The 19924-nt window shown below is 48.1% G+C and overlaps 1 long non-coding RNA gene across 2 annotated transcripts; it reads right to left on the bottom strand.

The window, feature by feature from the left end:
• Window positions 1–1048: 1048 nt before the first annotated feature.
• On the bottom strand, window positions 1049–17463 carry LOC131909912 (uncharacterized). Of its 2 annotated transcripts, none has more exons than XR_009378955.1 (3): window positions 17380–17455; window positions 4711–4937; window positions 1049–2436 (listed from the first exon to the last, which is right to left on the bottom strand). It is a non-coding gene; the product is annotated as an uncharacterized LOC131909912 (long non-coding RNA). The 2 variants fall into 2 exon arrangements; XR_009378954.1 differs by lacking the exons at window positions 1049–2436; window positions 4711–4937 and adding exons at window positions 16286–16827; window positions 16953–16997 and having other exon boundaries at window positions 17380–17463.
• Window positions 17464–19924: the final 2461 nt, after the last annotated feature.

A 19924-nucleotide genomic window follows, 5' to 3' on the forward strand; every position in this document is an offset into this window, starting at 1 on the left:
CGGTGCAGCAGACAAAACCTCCCCCAGCCCATCCCCCCACCACCACCCCGCCCCTGCTCACTTATCACCATGTAATTGAAATAATGCTTATCGACAGAGACTCACAAACAACTGCTCAATTTTCCTCAAAATTCAATTAAACTTCGTTTATTCTGGGGATCGATCCAATTAAAAGAAGGAAAATTTCAAATGGTCTGAGCAACACCATCCATCTTCAAACACAGTGTCTACCCCAGTGATGTAATAATTCGCCCAATCAATGCTTTAAAAGCATTTAGCAGTCTTGATAATGAACTTTTGTCAAAACAGCCTTGCAGAGCAATAAGTGCCTGCAGATTAATATGAAGTCATAAAGGGCTAATGCCTTGGGGCAGACAGGGTGCAGGGAACTGACGTGAATCAGTGGGCGTTGTGAGCTGGGGTTTCCTCTTTCTCTACCTTCTCAGAACTAGCTATGGGCAATATTAGGGGACCTGGAAGCTGCCCCGGGTACTTCTCCACTTCTACTCAACCTGTAGGCTCCTCTTCCTCCCTCAGCCTCAGGGATCCCAACTCCACCAGCCAAGATCTGGGATGCCTCCACCCCAGAAAACACTCGGAACACTGCGTGCAGTTTTCCTTGCCTAGAAGGTAGCCAAGAATGAAAGGGCTTGCCTGCAAGCCGGGCTTCTGCTGGGCCACCTGCACTCGCTAGCTCAGGCTTCAATTGGTCTTTGAGCCCTAAGAACCTCCTTTTCTCCTATAGATTACCCTGTTTCTCAGGATATCCAACTTCCAAGCTGTGTGACCACTAAAAAGTTACTCACATTCTCTGAGCTGTAGTTTCTCATCAGTAAAGCAAGATTAGCAGCATTTATTGAAGGTAGGAGAAGGAGGTTGGATAACAAAAATGCAAAAACTAAGACCCAGACTTTTATCTCTAAAGATCTTAGAAAGGGGCAGGTAGACAAGGTGCAAAGAGCTATATAGCAAGAAGCTATCATATCTAAAGAAATATGAGGCATATCTAAAGCCAATGTCAGAAGTTCAGTGCCTGACAGATTGGGAAGGACCTGGTCAGAGCGCAGGCATTTGCCAGGCAAAGAAGAAAGAATATGAGCAGATGAGGCAGCAAACACAGGGGTATGGCAAGGAACAGCAGAGGGAAGGCAGCAGGGTGAGCTGGTTGAAGACCTCAGTTTCCAGGGTGAGGTGACTTTATTACAAAGGAACTAGGGAGCCGTGGGAGGTCCTATGTCAAGGATTGATATGTAGAGAATGGCACTCAGAAACGTTCATTAAAACTAGAGGAGGAGTGGGTGGCTGGGGATGAGGAAGCGACAATTTAGACCAGACGTGATGGTATCTAAGATGGTCAAGCCACAGGGCTCCCCATGAATCCTCTCACCGCACTAAACACGACCTCAGGGTTCTCAGGGAGTGTCCCCACACACCCACAGAGCAAGTCTGTGAGTCCTTCCATACAGTGGAATTGCCTTGTCTGGATGCTGGATCCTGTTTCCAGGGGCATGGTACTCCTTCCCAGGCATTTAAGCTCATTTTTAACTGAGAAGTCTCCCTTAACTCCAACTCACCAGTCAGAGCACAGAGAATGGACAGAGCTGTCCTTGGTACTAGCTGTTCTGCTCCAGAGAAGGAAGGATTGAGGGGCTCCTGAGGCAAGAGCTTAGAAAGTCATTTGTGTTCTGACCAGCCTGGGCCCCAGGGGGTCCATGATCTATCAGCAACTACTTGTCCATCTCTCCATGAAGTCCCTCTGGACCCTGAGTGCTCTGTCCTCTCTGAGGCAACCAGACTGCAGCTCTAGCTGTCAATACCAGCAGGTCTGTGGGTACCTCGCTGCCAGCCTGGACTACCCCCTTTAACACCAAGAGTGAAACTCGGAAACTGACAGGTGGGGCGGAGGCATTTGCTGGAAGTCACTGCTCCCCATGGAACACTGTGCCCTGACCTGCCATCACAGAGGCCCGGGATTGAGAAAGAGGGGGATTAGGAATTAAAGGGGGGCTGTGGATAGAGAAGAACTTGTGTTGCTAGATCAGGAGAGGTAATAAATGATCCCAGGCCCAGAAATACCTTTTCAAAGACTTTCCCCATTAAGACTTAATATTAAATTTACACTTTCTGTGCCCTAAAATACAGCTAATTTTTTTTTTCAAAAGGTAGTTTTGATGCCAAAGGTACAGCTTTGGCTAAAAGGCAACAAGGCACATCAAACATCACTGGGGGGGGGGGGGGGGGGGCGGGGTTTCAAAGAGTTGTTTCAGCAGGATCCTTCCCATACTCTGCATCCTCCTCCTTGGCTGATGAAGTTTCTGAGCCCCCTGAAGTCAAATCTTGTGTTCTTGGCTATCAAAGGCCCAGCCACACCGAGTCCGTCTGTCTGTCCATTCCAGTGAAACTCTTGCAAAGAAAGCTTCCCTTTTACCCGGAGATCTGAGGGGAAAATAAAAAGGATGCTGATTTGCGAGGAAACAGGAGGGAAGCCCTGCTGGGCCGATAGGAATCTTCTGACTTAACTGAGGCCAGATTTGAATACATTTGGGGGTGGGGGGGAAAAATCCATTACTTTGGAGAAAAGCCTCACAGGGGTTCAAAAAGGAAATATGTTAATGTTGGGAGGAAATCATTTGTGTGAGCTTCTGTGTGAGTGTTTCAGATGCACCCAAAGTTTAACATCTCCAACCAGAGCCAAAAGCAGAAGCAGGAACGGAGCTGCTGCGGCTACGTGGAGGCATGGGGAGGGGGGGGGAGGTGCCCAAGGGTGGGGCCAGAGTCTGCAGTCCTCAGGGTCACTCCTGACACTTAACCACTGTTTCTGGGGGCTAACACAAACAGCTGGGGATCCAGGCCTGTGCTCCTAGGACCCCCACACTCCTCAACCCCATCATCTAGATTCTAGATGGGAAGACTGAGGCCTGGGAGGGAGAGGGGCTTGCCTTTGACTCCAGCTTCTCTTCATAAGCTCAGTATTCAGAAGCACCTGCTTTGCTCTCTGGGGGCTACACCTGAGCCAATGTAGACCTCTACCCAGGCAGCCTGAAAACAAACTACCCAAAACAGGCATTCCTGTGGCCTGGACATGTCCTACCCTATAGGGAACTAAATATTACTTCTGGATAATTAGTTAGAAGTCTCCTCACATGACTTTAAAAGATATAGTACAGGCTCGGAAAATGGCTCAGTCAGTAAACCGCTTACTGCAGATGCATGAGGGCCAGAGTTAGGATCCACAGCCCCCACCTGAAGAAAATAAAGTAAACAGGTGTGGCAGCACATAGGTACAAGCACAGCCTTGGTGTTGGGTAAGAGGGCACAGAAAGATCCTTGGGGCCTGCTAGAAGAATTAGTGAGCTCCAAGTTCAATGAAAGATCCCGGCTCAACTAGTAAGGCAGACATATCTGTAATTCTGTATGTTTTGACAAACATTTCTCGGAATCCCCCAATGTTGTATATGCATGTTTATCAAAAAAACATCCCTCAAACAAAATGCTACAGGAGAAAGTTGGCAGATGCTCTATGTTAGGGAATATAAGAATAATAAGAGGAATTAAGTCTTGGGTGTATGAAATTCTCTCTAACCTCTTCCAAACTTACCTCAAATTGAAATTTTATTAAGAAAATAGCACCCAGTTCTACCTTACATTCTGTTTTGCAGTTTGCTAAATTTTTGCATGTGTGTTTTGGAATGTTTTCCCATTTTAACATACAGATTTATACCATTCTTTATAATATATGTAGAGTAATTCATTGGGCAATTCAACAATAATAATTAAACAAGCTTTTTCTGGAAAAAAAAAGTGGAGACTTATTGAGGAAAGCACCTGGTATTGACCTCTGACCCCTACATGCATGCACTGCCCACACACATGCATACACATACATACACCACACATGTGCAACACAATGCACACACAAAAACACAAAAGGTAGAGCATGGCTGTTTCTTCCAAGTTGTACACCACCATCTCTGTCTTGAAGCAAGAGACTCGTGAGAAATCGGTCCATAACATTCTCTTGTGGAACACGTGGAGAAGCTCTGAGACTCGAGAGGCCCTTCCTCTCCCTGAGATTCCAGCGGACACTATGTAAACAGTAGACAGTTGACTACATTGAGACTTCTCAATGCTGTAGCTGGTATAAGTCTCAGCAGGTGTCTCAGCGACACAGCTTCCTTTGAGTCATCCATGCTCTTATAAGTGACCCCAATAAACTCACTGCTCACCAAGCTGGACTTGGACGGACCCTCTCCTTTTGGTGCCCTCTCTATATAGGGTGAATAGATGGGGTAAGACATGCGGTAGGAGCTGTACACTAAAGTCTGGATGTGTAGCTCAGTGGTAGAGTGCCTACCTAGCATACACAGTGGGTGCTTGCCCCACTGCCCTAAGAAAAGAAGAGGCTGTGTACTTGTACTGAGGAGCCACAGATCATCGGTTTAGTTTAGTCTCTCTGGGGGCCTCTCTTTCTTCCTCTGTAAAATAATGACAATTCCATCAGCCCTGTCTTTACTTTGTAAGACCACTGTGACATTCCCTTTAGGTTAGGAATGCAGGCTATAAAGGGGAATTCACAGAACAAAACCAGGAGAAACACCCCTGTCCCTTGAGAAGTTCCCAGCATGAGCAGGAAGAAGGGAACAGGTTGTTCAAAAGACTGAATTATTTGACTGTGGCAAATGCAATCTGAGTTGACAGGAAGTTTCTCACCTTCACATGAACACAGGACTATTCATTGCAGACTTGGAGGCTTCTTCATTAGGACAAGGGCTGGTAGAAACCAGAAGTAAAGAACTCTGGGATATGTGTCGTGGTAGAGAGGAGGAGGAAGAGGGTAAGAATTGGGAGCTGCAGTTGCTGGTCTTGGAATCCTATTTAGGGCTTATCATCTAAGAACCAACAGAATTCAGTACTTGAATCTGAGTCCTGTGCTCTTGCTGTAAGAGGAAAGAGAGAAGAGAGGCAATAGCTCATCATTAATGGGCTTGAATTAATATAAATTAGCTGAGCACATCCCAGTTGTCCCAGGCAGGCCAAGACCAGAGCACAGGCTGCTGGGGAGCAAGGAGTTTCCCTTCGCTTTGCATCCCCTAGACCATCCATAAAGAGCCTGCTGACCACGCACTCTTCCTTCCTCCCTGCTGCCTCCCTCCTCCCCAGCTCCAGCTCCAGAGGTGTAAAACAGGATAGTGGTGAGACTCACCCGACCCCCATGAGGAGTACCCTCCACCAGAACTCAAGACCTTTGGAATGATCTTTAGAAGACTGTGGTCAAAGCATTTCTGATTTCAGGAGCTAGAGGAGCTGGCAGTTCTGAGCTCAGCTATACGCTAGGCCTCATCTCTCCCTTCCCACTCTCTCATCCTGGACCAGAGGTGGTAGCCATGTGTGTCTTCCAAGAGCTGATCTCATAAAACAGCCACATCTTGTAGTATTTAGTGGAAGAACAGCAGGCCTGAGCATCCAGACGTGTCCAGAACTGCTCAGCACAGTGGGGCACAGGCTCTGGTATGTCTGTTGAGATATGTGGAATTGTGAATTCTCACTTCTCGGAACCTAAGTTGGGCTGGGCCCTGCCGTGTCACATCAATTTAGCTGTAATTAAAGGGATGTGAAGCATTCATCCAGCAGGAGGCTCAGGGCTGAGGGTCCTCCAGAGATCAGAGGTCCACTCAGGCACACTGACAATCTACTCTCAGGGCTAGTTCGCACTTCACCCGCTCAGGCACACTGACACCCACTCTCAGAGCTAGTTCACACTCAACCCACTCTCAAGGCTAGTTCACACTCGACCCACTCAGGCACACTGACACCTACTCTCAGGGCTAGTTCATTCTCAATTTCTCCAACTCAAGAATGTCACACTGGGGCATGCCGGAACTTACTGGCTTGGGCTCAATCTGCCAAGTGTGCTGGGACCCCTTCATTCACACCTGGGCCCCAGAGTACACCCACAGTCCCTAGGACCAAACAGAACACTGGCCACTTAGCTCAAAGTCCAAAGATCAAAGAACACACTCCCTCTCTCTCTCCTGGTATCTCTGGGGGACCTGACTTTTAATTCCAGTCACAGATAAGAAAGCCAACACTCAGAGGGGTCAAGTAGCTTGCCATAGGGTCACACACATCAGGTTCAAGTACTGAAAGTTCAAGGACTAACTTTTACCAATGAGGAGATACAGAACTTCACATGTGATTCCCCATCCAAGCCCCAAGTTCATCTTTGTATACACAGCAGCTGTAGCTCACAGAAGGTGAGACATGCTACCCCGTCACACCGCTAATAAGCGATGGAGCTGGGATCCAAACCCACAGTGTACACAAGTCCAGCAGCACTGGCATGGTGGTTGAAACCCAGACTCGGGGGCCAGCTGCCTGGCTTCATATGCCACCTTTTCCATTTACTGTTAGTGTTGTCCATTTCCTACCTACACAGTAGAAATTGCCATTGTAGCAAGAGAGAAGACTCAGTCATTGAAATCCATGGAACATTTAGAATAGGACCTTGCAAGTTCCAAGTTTTGTGGAGTTTCTTCCATGAGTCTTTGTTCTGCATAACTATCACCCCTGTCGTTCTGTAACCATAGGGTAAAAGTTAGCAAACTGGAAAACTTCCTCTAGAGCTGAATCCTGGCCTCTCAGGCCTAAGGCTCAAGAGAGACACCCTCCCGAAACAGGCCCCAGACACAGCATCCATAACATTTCTGTCAGACAAAACAAGGCCATTAACTGACGAGCTCCATGATAGAATTGTCCTGTGCAGTATTTATTATAAGGTCCTTTCCCTGACACCTCCCAGGGAGAGAATATTAAATATTTAATGCACGGGAGGCTGCTCATTTTTCATCCCCACTTCAGCACTCAAGCAGACTCTCATCTGGGGGAGAGCCAAACTCCACCTGGCACCCTCACACCATCTTTCTCCCTCCCACAGCCCTTCTTTGGGGGGAAGGTTTAGGGGTCTAAGGCTAGACACAGCCTGGGATGAACCAGCGATGGACCCACTTGGTGTCCTCAGACTTGGCGCTTGTCCCCCACACAGCCTTGATCAGCCACCCTCTGGTGGTGACCCTAAGACAGCTCACTTTGTCTAAAGCGTTGTGAGTCTTTGGTGGCGGAGCCTTGTGTCCTGCCTGTTTCTCCCACACACACCTCTGGCTCCTTTACCCATCTACCCACCCCCAGGAAACTTCTCACTCAGTACCTACACCCCTGCTGACAGTTACTCTGCTGCAAGAGTATTGGGAGCAGGAAGCTCTAGGGATCAGATAATCCTGAATCATGACTTCATCAACGACAGTGATGAGTTGAGGTATAAATACCCCAGCTTCTTTGCCTCTCTGGCTAGATAACTCAGGAGTACATGCTCTACTGTCTTCCCTGGGGCCCCAGGAGGACTGTACTCTACCTTCCCGTGGCAAAGGTCCACTAGTCAGCACACTCGGTTTGTTCCCTTCACTTCCTGATCCCACCTCCTACACACACATCCTGGGGTCGCCTCCCAGACAAGCTTCTGCTCTCAAAGCCTTTTCTGAAGAAGCTGCAACTGTGACGATGCCTCGAGTGGATCCTCCCTCCAGATCTCTCACTTAACTCTGGGCTGCATTCAACTAGCAGCAGCATCTTCTTTGCAGCAACTTTGCAGCATCTTCTTTTCTGTGTGTGTCTTCCATGACATCACCCTTGTCTGGTCCTCCTCCTGTTTCTCTGGGTGCTCCTTCTCATCTTTTGCATCTCTCTCTCTCCTACTGTGCAACTTCTAAGTGCTGGAGCCCCCAGGACTTCGCCTTGGGCCTCCACTTCTCTCCTCTCTCCTCTCTCCTCTCTCCTCTCTCCTCTCTCCTCTCTCCTCTCTCCTCTTCTCTTCTCTCTCTCTCTCTCTCTCTCTCTCTCTCTCTCTCTCTCTCTCTCTCTCTCTCTCTCTCTCTCTCCTTGGTCCCCACTTACCTTGAATCTGGCTACTTCTATTCCCATACTTCCTTGCTTGTTTCCCTGCTTCCATTCCAGCTACCACCAGTCGACTCTCCAGCCACCAGCCTGAGCCATCTTCTAAAAGTACAGGCTCTGCTGATGGCAGAAGACACATCAGCAGCTCAGAATGTGCACAAATCCATGGGGCCCTTCTGGTAACAGCCCCAGTGCAGGACCTCCAAGAGGGAACCCACAGCAGCCTGCCTCCTCCATACTTTTCATGCTGAGAAGCAGCCACGCTACTCAGGACCTGAGCATCCGACCTGCTGCTCTCCAATGAGTTTCTTTTCACTAACGAAAATAACAACAATTTAATTCTTGACCTTGGTGACCCCCCCCCCCCCGCCACTTGCACCTTCTAGGACATTGGTACTTCAACTCCTTCAGCAACCCAGCAGGATCAATATCAGAACCCCCATCCCAGTTAAAACTATTCATCTTAGATACCCTCACCCACCGTGATGTCTGTCACAATGAGCCTTTGGGTCATCTCCTTAAAACACAATCCCACTGCCTGGTGGCACTTTCCAGTTGACTTGAGAACGCGGCAAAAATCTTTTGTTGGACACCAAGTCCCAGTTTGGACTGAAGAAAATTCTTAGTATCTTTGTGCCTGACAGGCCTGAACCCAACCACTCTATCCAGGGAGAGCCTCATCTAAACCAAAGCCTGACTAAGCTCCCTGGCAAAGCCCCTGGCTTCACTATCCCATTCTTGCCATTCTTCATCTTGACTGCTCTTGAAAGACTCCTGGGGAAGAGTGTGTTGGCCTGGAGCATAGGAAACTCTTTGACCCTTTCTAATAAGCCCTCTGGGTGATTCTGTGATAGAAGGCATGTCATTTGAAAACCACCAATAGTCAATCCACAAACACACACACACAGAACTCACTGTTAAAGACCAGGGACTGTGTGACTAGAGATGCCTTCCAGATGCTCTACTTAAGGTGAAAAATAGAAAAGTAAAGAAATAACTGGGTGGTGGTGGCACATGCCTGTAATCCCAGCACTCAGAAGGCAGAGGAAGGTGAATCTCTGTGAGTTCCAGGACAGCCAGAGGTACACAGGGAAACCCTGTATTAAAAAACCAAAAAAGTAAAGAAAGAAAAGAAATTATTTGAATGAGCTTTTCCCAGGTTGTCTTTGTTACCTTCTTAATTAAACAAACATTTCTAAACATTGCACAAATTTCTAGACACTGCACAAATTTAACTCATTTAGCCTAAGAACATCTGTGAGGTATTATTACCCCCATTCTTCAAATGAAGAAAATGAGACAGAGCCAGATTAGGTCACAGTATAACGTCACATTGTGTGGTGAGTGGCTGAGTCATGACTCTAACCCAGAGAAATGAATACCATGCTTCCAATGACCAGTTGGAATGCTTTTCAAGAGTCAGGAAGACTGGGATAGAAACATATTCTTGGCCCCATTTATCTCCCTTCTGGCCTCACCACCTTCTAGCTCTGACTCAACCTGCCAAGGTGAGTGAGACCTGGGATAATGGATGGTTTTTAACATGGCGTGGATAAGTCACTTGCAGGCTATCCTCTGAATGACTATTTTGATGGTTTTAAACTGTTTCCCCAAATATCCTTTCCTCTGAAAGGGGGCACCTAATTTAAGTATGGGTTGAACTTAGTGACTGGCTTCTAACAAACATACATTCACATGTCCTATAGGATTTCTCTTTTTTTTCTTAATATATAATTTATTTTTGTTTTATGTTCATTGGTGTTTTGCCTACATGTATGTCTGTGTGAGAGTATCAGATCCCCTGGAACTGGAGTTTCAGACAGGGCTCTGGGTGGGGGTGTGCAGCCAATTCATCAGAGACCCTGCCTCACTAGAGACAAGAGCAGAAAAGCCAGCCTGCTCAAGGCCTGCAGGAAGCCCAGACCCAGAGGTTGAGGACCTGAGTCCTCTGGTTAAAAGTTAACCCGGACCAGGAAGTCTGTCTGTAGGGGCCATAGCCACCATGCAGGGAACAAGGGCCCAGGCAGGCCCCTTTCAGAAATCTGGGATTTCTACCAGGAAGGGACAGAGCCAGCACATTACCTAAGGCATACCCACTAGTATCACTCAGGGCAGAAGGGCACCTCAGCCTCCTCCTTGCATCCTTCTAGACCATTCATTGCAGGGAAAACGGCCACATCACGAGGACACCCAAGAAGTCCTAAGAAAAGGCCCCCCATGGAGAAGAGCAGAGGCCTCCTGCCAACAGCCTGCACCTGCTGCTACCCCCAAGAAGACACTATCTTGAAATGCAGTCTTCCAGCCTCAGATACTAGGTAACCAGAACCGTGCCACAGCCTCCTGGTAGAGCCTGAGACAGAATCACATAGTTAGGTCAAGTCCAAATCCTGATGTACAGAACTGTCAGGTAATGCGTTACTTTGTACCACTCTATCTTGAGATAGTCATTAAGCACCAACAGAAAACAAACATAGAGGGACATCTTTCAGGGTTGATGGGAGCCAGGAAGAAAACAGCAGAGATGACCACTCATCCAGGGCTGGAAGGGAAGAACACTGGCCAAAACAGAGACAGAGGACATTTATTCCAGCTAGAGAGAACAGTGTGTGCCAGGGCATAGGTGAATGAAATGAGCCAGCATTGGGGACTTGCAGAAGCAGGAGAGGTCCTGTGACAAGTGGCTGGATAGGAGACAAAAGCCAGCCCATGATGGATAGAAGGGCCCCAAATCCCACTTTGCCAGCACAGTCCCAGTTTGTGTCTTTTGACTAGAGGTGATTTTGATAGTGTCACTTACAGGCAAGCCTGTAAGCACGTCTGTGAAGGGGTTTCGAGAGATTAGGTTACATGACGGGAAGACTCATTAACTCCATTCTATTTTGACTTAGGTCCTAAACTGTATAAAAGAGAAAGCTACATGAGCACTGGCCGTCATCCCTCTGCATCCTGACTGTGGATGCGACATGACCAGCTGCCTCAAGCTCCTGCCTCTGTCCCTTGCCCGCCAGGATGGACTTATGCCCTCCAGCTGTTAAGCCCATATAAATTCTTCCGTCTTCAGTTTTCTTTGTCAGATATTCTGTCAAAGCAACAAGATAAGCAACTAATACACCAGGCAACCATACAACTTACAATTCGTGGATAAAATGTCTCTGTTTAGGAGATATGTTATATATTTACCACATCCATGAGCCCGCTGTGGCTACTTGGACACCATGAGGCTCTGGGGAGCCAGAAATTTGCACTGAGGAATGAGTAGCATGATTCAAGGGATACCCCTACTTGTTGAAGACACACCCGTGTGTGGGATGGACTGGTTCGGAGCAGGAACTAGTTTTGAGGGGTGGCTATAGAGGTTTGGCCGGAGCTGAACAAAACAACAAGCAAGGAAAAAGAGAAGAGCCATCCTCAACCAGAGCAGCCTGTGACCAAGGCAGCCTGTATGGAGGCCAGAACAGTGGGATGGTGTCAAGGGAAGTTTAGGAAAAACTAGTCAATCTTAAACAGACTTGACTGCAGTAAGAAGAGATGGAGGAGCAGCAGCCAAGGGTGACTCTGAGGCTGTCAAGGGAGTGTGCCCCACCACCGCCACCAGTGTTGGAGACCAGGACCGAGCTCTGTCTAAAAATAACCAGCACATGAATCACCTTAGCTGTAGCCAACAAAGCTTTGGCTGGGTGCTCAAGGAATTGCAAAGGACTTGGCCAAACAAACTGAAACCACTTGTCCTCTTGGTGCAAGCAAGTCCTGTTGGACTCTGCCTCCTGCTGAGGGCAGGACCGAAGCCTGGAGGCACCTAGAATGTCAATCAGTTGCCTCCTCCACCCAACAATTCTGCATTAACCAAAGCTGTAATTACACACACACACACACACACACACACACACACACACACACACACACACACTTTTTACAGTTAAACAACCAAGCTGCCAAATGTTCCCAGGGTGCAGATTCCATGGCCAGCACCACTGGAATTCAAACCCAGACCAGTCCAGAAACTCGGTATCTCCTAGGAGGAGGTTTGGGGTAAAAAAAAAAAAAAAAAAAAAATCTCTGGAAACTCACTTCTGCCCCTCCCCTCAGGGATACCTTAGTTGAACTTGAGTCACCCGCCTCATAAAAATTCCATGTTCCATCAGCACAATGTTTCCGTCCCAATTAGATCAATTCTCTCTAAGTAGCAATAAATGTGTTTTTCTTTCAGAGGCCAGCCCGACACATTAAGCAGGCTCAGGGCGGCCATTCCCCAGACCGCTGGCTCTGAGTGTGTGGGGTCAAGGGTCACAGTGCCGCTGTCTCCAGCTCATTAGTAGGACCCATTCATCTTTGCTAGGGACATCAGTATTCAACATGGTGGCAGGGCTCTGGTTGGGGGTGTGCAGCCAATTCATCAGAGACCCCACCTCACTAGAGACAAGAGCAGAAAAGCCAGCCTGCTCAAGGCCTGCAGGAAGCCCAGACGCAGCAGCTGAGGACCTGAGTCCTCTGGTTAAAAGTTAACCTGGACCAGGATGTCTGCCTGTAGGGGACATAGCCACCATGCAGGGAACAAGGGCCGAGGCAGGCCCCTTTCAGATGCACCTGGCTGCTGTCCACCAGCAGAGCATCCCTCTGTCACCACTCCAAATGGACCCCTAATATCCATCCCAGCAAGCCCTGGCCCTTTGATTTGCAAATTTAGGCTCTAGGAACAGAAAGAGATGATTGTTCCACGCTAACTTTTCTTGCCTAGGTTGCCTTCAGAAGCTTGGCCAGGGGAAGATCACTCTCTTCCTCTGTGTTTGTGTTTGGGGCTCAGCTTCTATCAACATATGAGTACACACACACACACACACACACACACACACACACACACATCAGAGCCAGGCAGGGCCACTACTACCTTAGACACAAAATACACAAAATTCCCAGAGGGTGACAGTCCACAGATGTTGAAATAAAGTATTACACACTAAGTAACTGGACAGACACTGACTCTCACAATTCTAAAGTCCATGGTCACCCTGAAGGCTCAAGGGAAGGATGCACCCCATGCCTCTTTCCTGGCAACTGATAGGTCTTTGGCTTGCTTGGGGCAGCATGGCCTCCATCTTCACGTGGCATCTCATGCTTCTTCTTTTATAAAAATACCAGTCATATTAGGTCAGGGACACAACCCCACACCCATATGGCCCATGTGAACTCATTACATCTGCATGTGCCCTATTTCCAGTGTCAGGTTCTGAGGTATTGCGGAACTGGGTTTTCGATGTTTACACTTGATTTTGTTTGTTTGTTTTTGTTTTTTGTTTTTCGAGACAGGGTTTCTCTGTGTAGCTTTGCGCCTTTCCTGGAACTCGCTTTGGAGACCAGGCTGGCCTCGAACTCACAGAGATACACCTGGCTCTGCCTCCCGAGTGCTGGGATTAAAGGCATGCACCACCACCGCCTGGTGACGTTTAGACTTGAATGACACATAGTCCAGCCCACAACATTCCAACGTTTTGAGCCACTTGAGGTGCACATGTGTATGGAGCACCCACCAGTACCCCAGTGCAAAGTGCTGGGGTACTATGATGGACTGATGCCTGTCCTGTGAGCTCACAGGTAGCAGAGGAAACAGGCTCTGACCTGTCACCAGAGCAAAGACTCAATTACAAACCCACAGAGCCAGGTTCCACTCCAGGTAAGAAGTTAATAACATGCCAGTTCCTGGCTTCCCTGGGCAATTCAGCCCTCCCTGTGCTGCACCTCTCCTGCCCTGCCCTTCCAAGCCCTGGCTGCTCCATCCCCTCCCAGCCTGAAGCCTTCCTGGGAAGCTAGATTAACAGCAGTATCTGAACAAACTCTCCAGGAACCATAGTTCGGGGTACTCTTCCTGCAGAGCCCCAAAGCCTAGCAGAGGTCATCTTGATTTGCACAGCCCCTGGTCCTTGCTGCTGTCCTCAGCAGACAGCTTCTGCCTCAGATTCCAGGGTCTAACAGCAGCAAGCCACAGCTTGGTCCACTCCCAGGACCTGGGGCAGAATCCATATCCAGTTCATGTCTAACCAGCTCCAGGCTCAAAAGTCACTTTTTCTGTAACCTCCACTGATGTGACTACCAGTTTCTCCAGTCCCAAGCATCTCTCACAACTGAAATTAAATAACGGGGAAGGAAATTAGCTGTTCCATGTCTGTATTCCCCAGAGGCTCTAAGCGTTATGAAAGTTAACACAACTGTCAGACTGCCTCCAGACACCAAAGTCCACCCTATGCCTGTGGCATAGTTGACTTCTATAAACGTGGGCCGGATCAATAAACAAAGTAATTGATCATTTAATCAACCTCTTATTTCTCCTCACCATAAACTGAACCACAGCCTTGATGCAAGTCTGTGTAAGCCCTGAGGGTTGCCATGAAGGAGAGTAGAGATAAGGGAGAGAAGCAGTTGGAGTGGTGGGGTAAAAAGAACAGCTTGGACACCAGAGGACAGGGCAAGGGAGGACCGAGGTTTCAAGAGGAGAGCTGAGCATTTGGGTTTGACCCACCCAGGCTCAGCATGTTGAGAATTGGAGGTGTTTAGAACCCCATCCCAGCACGCAGCCCCCTTCTGGGACTTCCCAGTCACTCATCTTAGCACGCATCAGCATTTGCAATCTCCGCACCCATGCGTGTTTGCAGCTGGGGGCATCTTTGATGCCTATGGGCAGCACAGAGTGTTTAGCAGCATCTCTGGGAACAAAAAATGTCTCCAGTCATTGCCAAATATTTGTCACCCCAGCTGAGAGCAGCTGGGGAACAATGCAGATCTGTAGCCCTCTCCCCAAGGAAGACTGTGTGCACTACCATGCCTTCTACTGCCTCTGTCTCCCAGGGGAGAGCCTGTGAGCAAGCACCCTCAGGTTACTCGGTCACCAAGCCTTCTTTGATCACGTCTGTGCCAGCCTAGGGTGGGTTCTGATGAAAGCCCTGAATACACAGGGGATCCCGTTCTCAGAGATTGTACAGCTGATAGTGGGCAAGATACCAGCCTCAAGATGCCTGTCATCTGTGACTATGTGGCTCACGTGGCAAAAGGCACTCTGCCATGTGATTCAGTTCAGCTTCCTGTGATAGGGAGATGATCTGGGGTTGCCTAGAGGGTTGGGTTCAATGTATTACAAGGGTTCTTAGGAGTGAAAGGAGAGGCGGGCATCAGCCAGAGAAGGTGTGACAATGGACACAACTGTCAGTCGGGACCGTGGTGACGCCACACTGATGGCTTGGAAAATGAAAGAAGGGGCCACAAGCCAAGGAACACAAGTAGCTTCTAGAAGTGGGAAAAGGCTAAACAATGATGCATGTGTGCTGTTTTGAGCCACCTGGCTGGTGATAGGGTGGCATAGCTATAAAAAGAAACTGGAACAGAGAGCTGTGAGATCTCAGAAGGAGCAGGGTTGCCAGGTGGCCTCATCCAGGTTATGTACTCCCTAAAGTAGCCAGGCAAAGAGGTCAGTGGAACTAAAAGATGTGACTATGCATGCTGGACAAGGGGGCTCTTTTGAATTTGCAGAGGAGCTACACAGGGGACTGTGGCCCCAGCAGGACACTCAGACTCCTCCCAGGGACATCCAGGACCTTCGGAGAGGAAATGATGTCTGAACCAGACTTTAAACGACAAAAGTGAAGAGGAGAGTTGTTTCAAGTAAAGATGATGGGGAAGTCTGAAAGGCTGATGCATTTGGAGGAGAGAATGAAAACCCAGCCCCTGAGTTCAAGGTACCCAGGAGATGGTAATCAGTGAAGAGTTCGGTTTGAGGGAGTGCGGCAGAGCGTCCAATGGGGTGTTCTTAGGGGGGTATATAGCAAGTGACCAAATGTCCACATCTGGAACTGTGGCAGAGGCCAGGCTATTCTACTGGCCTCCTAAGGCCGGTTCTGCTGGGACCAGCCTCAGGCTCCTCCTTGCCCAACTCCAGACACTGATGCCCCATGACTCCAAGGGGCACTTGGCTCTTCTACTGTATCCTTTAGCATGTAGCAGTGAGTCTGTCCCCACAGTGCCTTCGCTCCCCTGCACTTAACTCTAAGACAGGTATTGATGGTGCCTTGACCTTCCCTAATATATCACCACAAGGTGACGTGAGCAGCCCTGCAGTCCCAGGCAGGCCACAACCCCTCCCTGGGCCTAAGCAAAGAACAAGAAAAAACCATCAAGCTGGGTGCAAGGTTTGAGATATAAATAGCAGGAAGTTGTTTTCCTCAGGCAAATGGTCCCCTGTGGACTAATGGCCCTTCATAGCTCCTCCTACTGTGTCCCCATCGCCTCCCCCACACCCCCACACCCCCCCGCAAAGCTGACCCAGCTGGAATGCTGCAGTGGCTCCAGCCACCCCCAACCTGGCCCTTTTGCTGACAGAATAACCTTCAAGAACCTGAAATTCCTGAGTGGTCCCCAGAGCCCAATGCATCTTGAAAGAAAATTTGTGTAATGTCATTTCAAGCTGTCCCTAATCCAGAATTATTGAAGGGGGTGGGACTGGGACCTGGGAATTGCCTCTGACACTTGACAAATACTTGGCTTTGTGTAAATGGACAGGCTCCTGAAATAACTGCCTTTAGATGTCACATGAAGAGAAATTAATTCTTTATTAACTTCCACAATGATAATCTAATAAACCCATCGGGCCTCCAGGCCCCAGCATTTAAAGAGCTTGGTGGTTTGGATGCAAATGTCTCCCGACCCCATTTTGTCGGGAATATGCTAGTGGAGAAGAGGAATAATTGGCTCCAGAGGTCAGGTGTCTGTTCGGGGTTAAGGGAGTGACTTTCTTGGCTCCATACGGACCGGGGATGCACCAGGCGAGACTGGCTCTGGGCCCACAAGTGTTCTGGGTTTTCTAGGGTGATCACTTCAGATATGCTGTCCCTTTGCTTCCTAAAAGATAATTGTCTCTGCTATTCACCCAGATTACAAAGCCATTGAGTCCCCCAGGCTTCAGTCCCAAAGAACTAGCCACCCTGGTCCTTCTTTCCACTCCTCCATGCCCCCCGTGTGCTGACCTGAAGGAGACTCCAAAGCCTCTGTCCTCACTTGTAGCTTACAGTCTAGCGGGTAGCAAACAAAAACATTAGCCATAACTGTTAACTGAGGGAAATGTTACAACAGCCAAGCATCTGGAGAGGTGGGCAGCGTGTGGGTCTGCAGTATGGGTAGTCACCCAGCCAGGACTTCTGGGTCCTTCCAGCGAGGCCAGGCTCAGTCCCTGCCATCAACCCAGGCAGAAACAACAATCTGACTATCTACTCTGGAGGCAGGAAGAACAGGAAAAAGGCAAGAGAGGAGACAGAGGCCTTCAGGGTAGAGAAAGCCCCCCCACCCCCGCTTCCCCCACACACACACACCCGCTCCTCCCCCCCCCCCCCCCCCCCCCCCGGCCCACTCCCAGAATACCAGGAAGGAAAGACTTCAACCTCCCTGCTTGCTTACCTCCCTTAACAGGGCACTTACTACTACCCAAGGAGGCCCCAGGAAACAAATGACTGCAAGTGCAAGCCCGTGTGTGTGTGTGTGTGTGTGTGTGTGTGTGTGTGTGTGTGTGTGTCTTGTGTATGGACATTCCCACACCATATATAATTAGAGAATGATAAAGACATACCAAAGACTAGTGAAGAAATGAATTGTTCAGTCCGCGGTACTAGAACAACGGTCCAACATAAGGGATTCCCTCATGGATTTAAAGGCTCAATAAAAACCAAACAAGAAAACAAGGAGAGGAGGAGGGGGGAGGGGGCAGAGGAAAGTGAAAGTGTTTTCTAAGTATAAAAACATGGAGAAAGTCATGAAGTAAAAGATAATAAATGTGACCGCATAAAAATTTAAATTTCTCTATGCTATAGACTCAGGAACAATAATCAATACCACTTTTTAAAAGGGGCAGAGGTCAAGGCAGACCATTCAAACAGGAGGAAATACAAACAGTTAATATGCATGTGGAAGAACTGTTCATTTATATGTAAAATCATAGAAAAGCAAGTTAAAGCAACTGTGAGGTACCGCCACTCACCTCTCACATTGATTTTTTTTTTTTTAAAATTTGGTGCTGAGGATGAGCAAGATGTGAGCTCTCTCAAATCTCTAGCAGAGGCCCCGATGGTTAAAACCCTCCAGAAAAGCAGCCTTCTAAAACTCCTGGAGAACTGTACAAGGCTTTTATACTGGGCCCTCCATCACACAGAGGGGATAATCCTCAAGAAGAGAGTGGTGGTGTGAAGTAAGAAAGGTCCCTGAGATATACCAATCAAATACACAATGCGGACTTTTGGCTGGGCCCCAGTTCAAGAACTGAAGGCAAGAAGACTCTTCCTGTGATAATTAGAGAAAATTAAATGTGACCAGATATAAGATGGCACTGAGGAATTATTTTTTATATATGCAGTGTGATGATGGTGTTCTGTCTGTCATCCGAAGAAATTATTTTACTGTCAAATTAATCTGTGGATTTTATCTTACACAAAAATGTCCAGCTGAAACAGTATTTGTGCAGAGGGGTTTTAGAGGGGGCGCTGTTAGCTGAACATAATTTTAGCATGCTTAGGGCATGTCTTGCTCTTTGTATTCTCAAGAAAATCCAAGGAATCTGGCCATGAAAGCAAACTTAAAATCAATTATGAGCCAAATACCTTATACAAGTCCATGGAATAGTCCAAGAGGTGAATATTAGGCCACTGGTGTGAATTCAGATCTTTAAAAAAAAAGAAAGAAAGAAAGAAAGAAAGAAAAGAAAAAAACACATATTGGCCTTTTAAAGCTGCTTGTGGGTTAAAGAAGGAAGGAAAAAAAAGGAAGAAAAAAAATGTGGGTTTGCCTTTAAAAGTGAATATATCTGTGCAGAAAAGAAAGGCCGGAATGCTAACTGTGGTCCTGCATAGGGGCTTCATTACAAATGACTTATTTGCCTCTTTCAATGTTTGTAAATACAAGAAAGTTGGGGGAGGGGGTGTAGTTGTAGTTATCTTGAGGGCTGGTGCCAAAATTCCTCTTAGGAAAGGATCTAACTTTGGAGAAACATCTAGAAAACAAAGGAGTCTGAAGATGGATCTTTGAAGACCTGGCCCGGGGGGTGAGGCACCAGTTGGGGGGGGGGACACCAATGCCTGGTCTAGCCTGGTCTCAGGCAAGGTAGAGGAGGGAGGAAGCTCTCAGTGCCCCCACACACGTCGGAAAGTTTGATCCACATAGACCTGCAGAAATCTTGGTGATCTAACATTCTAAGGTTTCAATTCTACAATCAAGAGAAATGTCTCATTCTCATATTTTCAGGAAGAATAAACCTTCCCTATCCCAAGCAGGAACCTGTTTCCGGAGTCCTCCATCAGTATTGCCACCTACCTGGAATCACGCATGCCAGCTCCTCTCTGCCTCTCGCCTGAAATCTCAGCAGTCTAAAACGGTCTTTATTTACCTACCTCTGCTGCCCTTGGTCCTCTGACTTGATGTCCTTGGTGTTGCCATCATTCTGAATCTCCTCTGCAGGCAAAGTCATCATCTCCAGGCAGGCTCAAGAGAGCCTAGCTCTTGTTTCAGTTACAGGACACACACCTGAACCCACTGATCAGACCAGTTCAAAGAAGTGACTACCACCTCCCTCGGATTAGATAATGCTCCTAATAACCAGCCTTAACTACATCGAGTGTCTGTTGATGTGCATTGTATCCCTTACAAAATTGTTTCATTCTGGCTTCGACCTACCCTAACATGCTCTGTTTTTCAATGGTGGGGCTGGAACTTTGCAAACCATGTTTCTCCGTGGTTCAAAGACATTGCCAAGATGAGCCTTCAGGGTGAGGAGAAAAAGGAGCACACATCCTCATGCTTCCTGCTTTTCGTTTTTGTTGTTGTTCTGGATTGGGTCACCTGAGAGTACTACCTCACACTGGCAGAAGAAGCTCACCCAGGTAAGGAACCGATTCCAGTCAGCAGCGCTTTCGATCTTTGCAGGCCCAGCTTCCTTACATGCCCTCAAAAACACCAG

Source organism: Peromyscus eremicus, chromosome 4, assembly GCF_949786415.1.
Source record: "Peromyscus eremicus chromosome 4, PerEre_H2_v1, whole genome shotgun sequence".
Taxonomy (NCBI): domain Eukaryota; kingdom Metazoa; phylum Chordata; class Mammalia; order Rodentia; family Cricetidae; genus Peromyscus; species Peromyscus eremicus.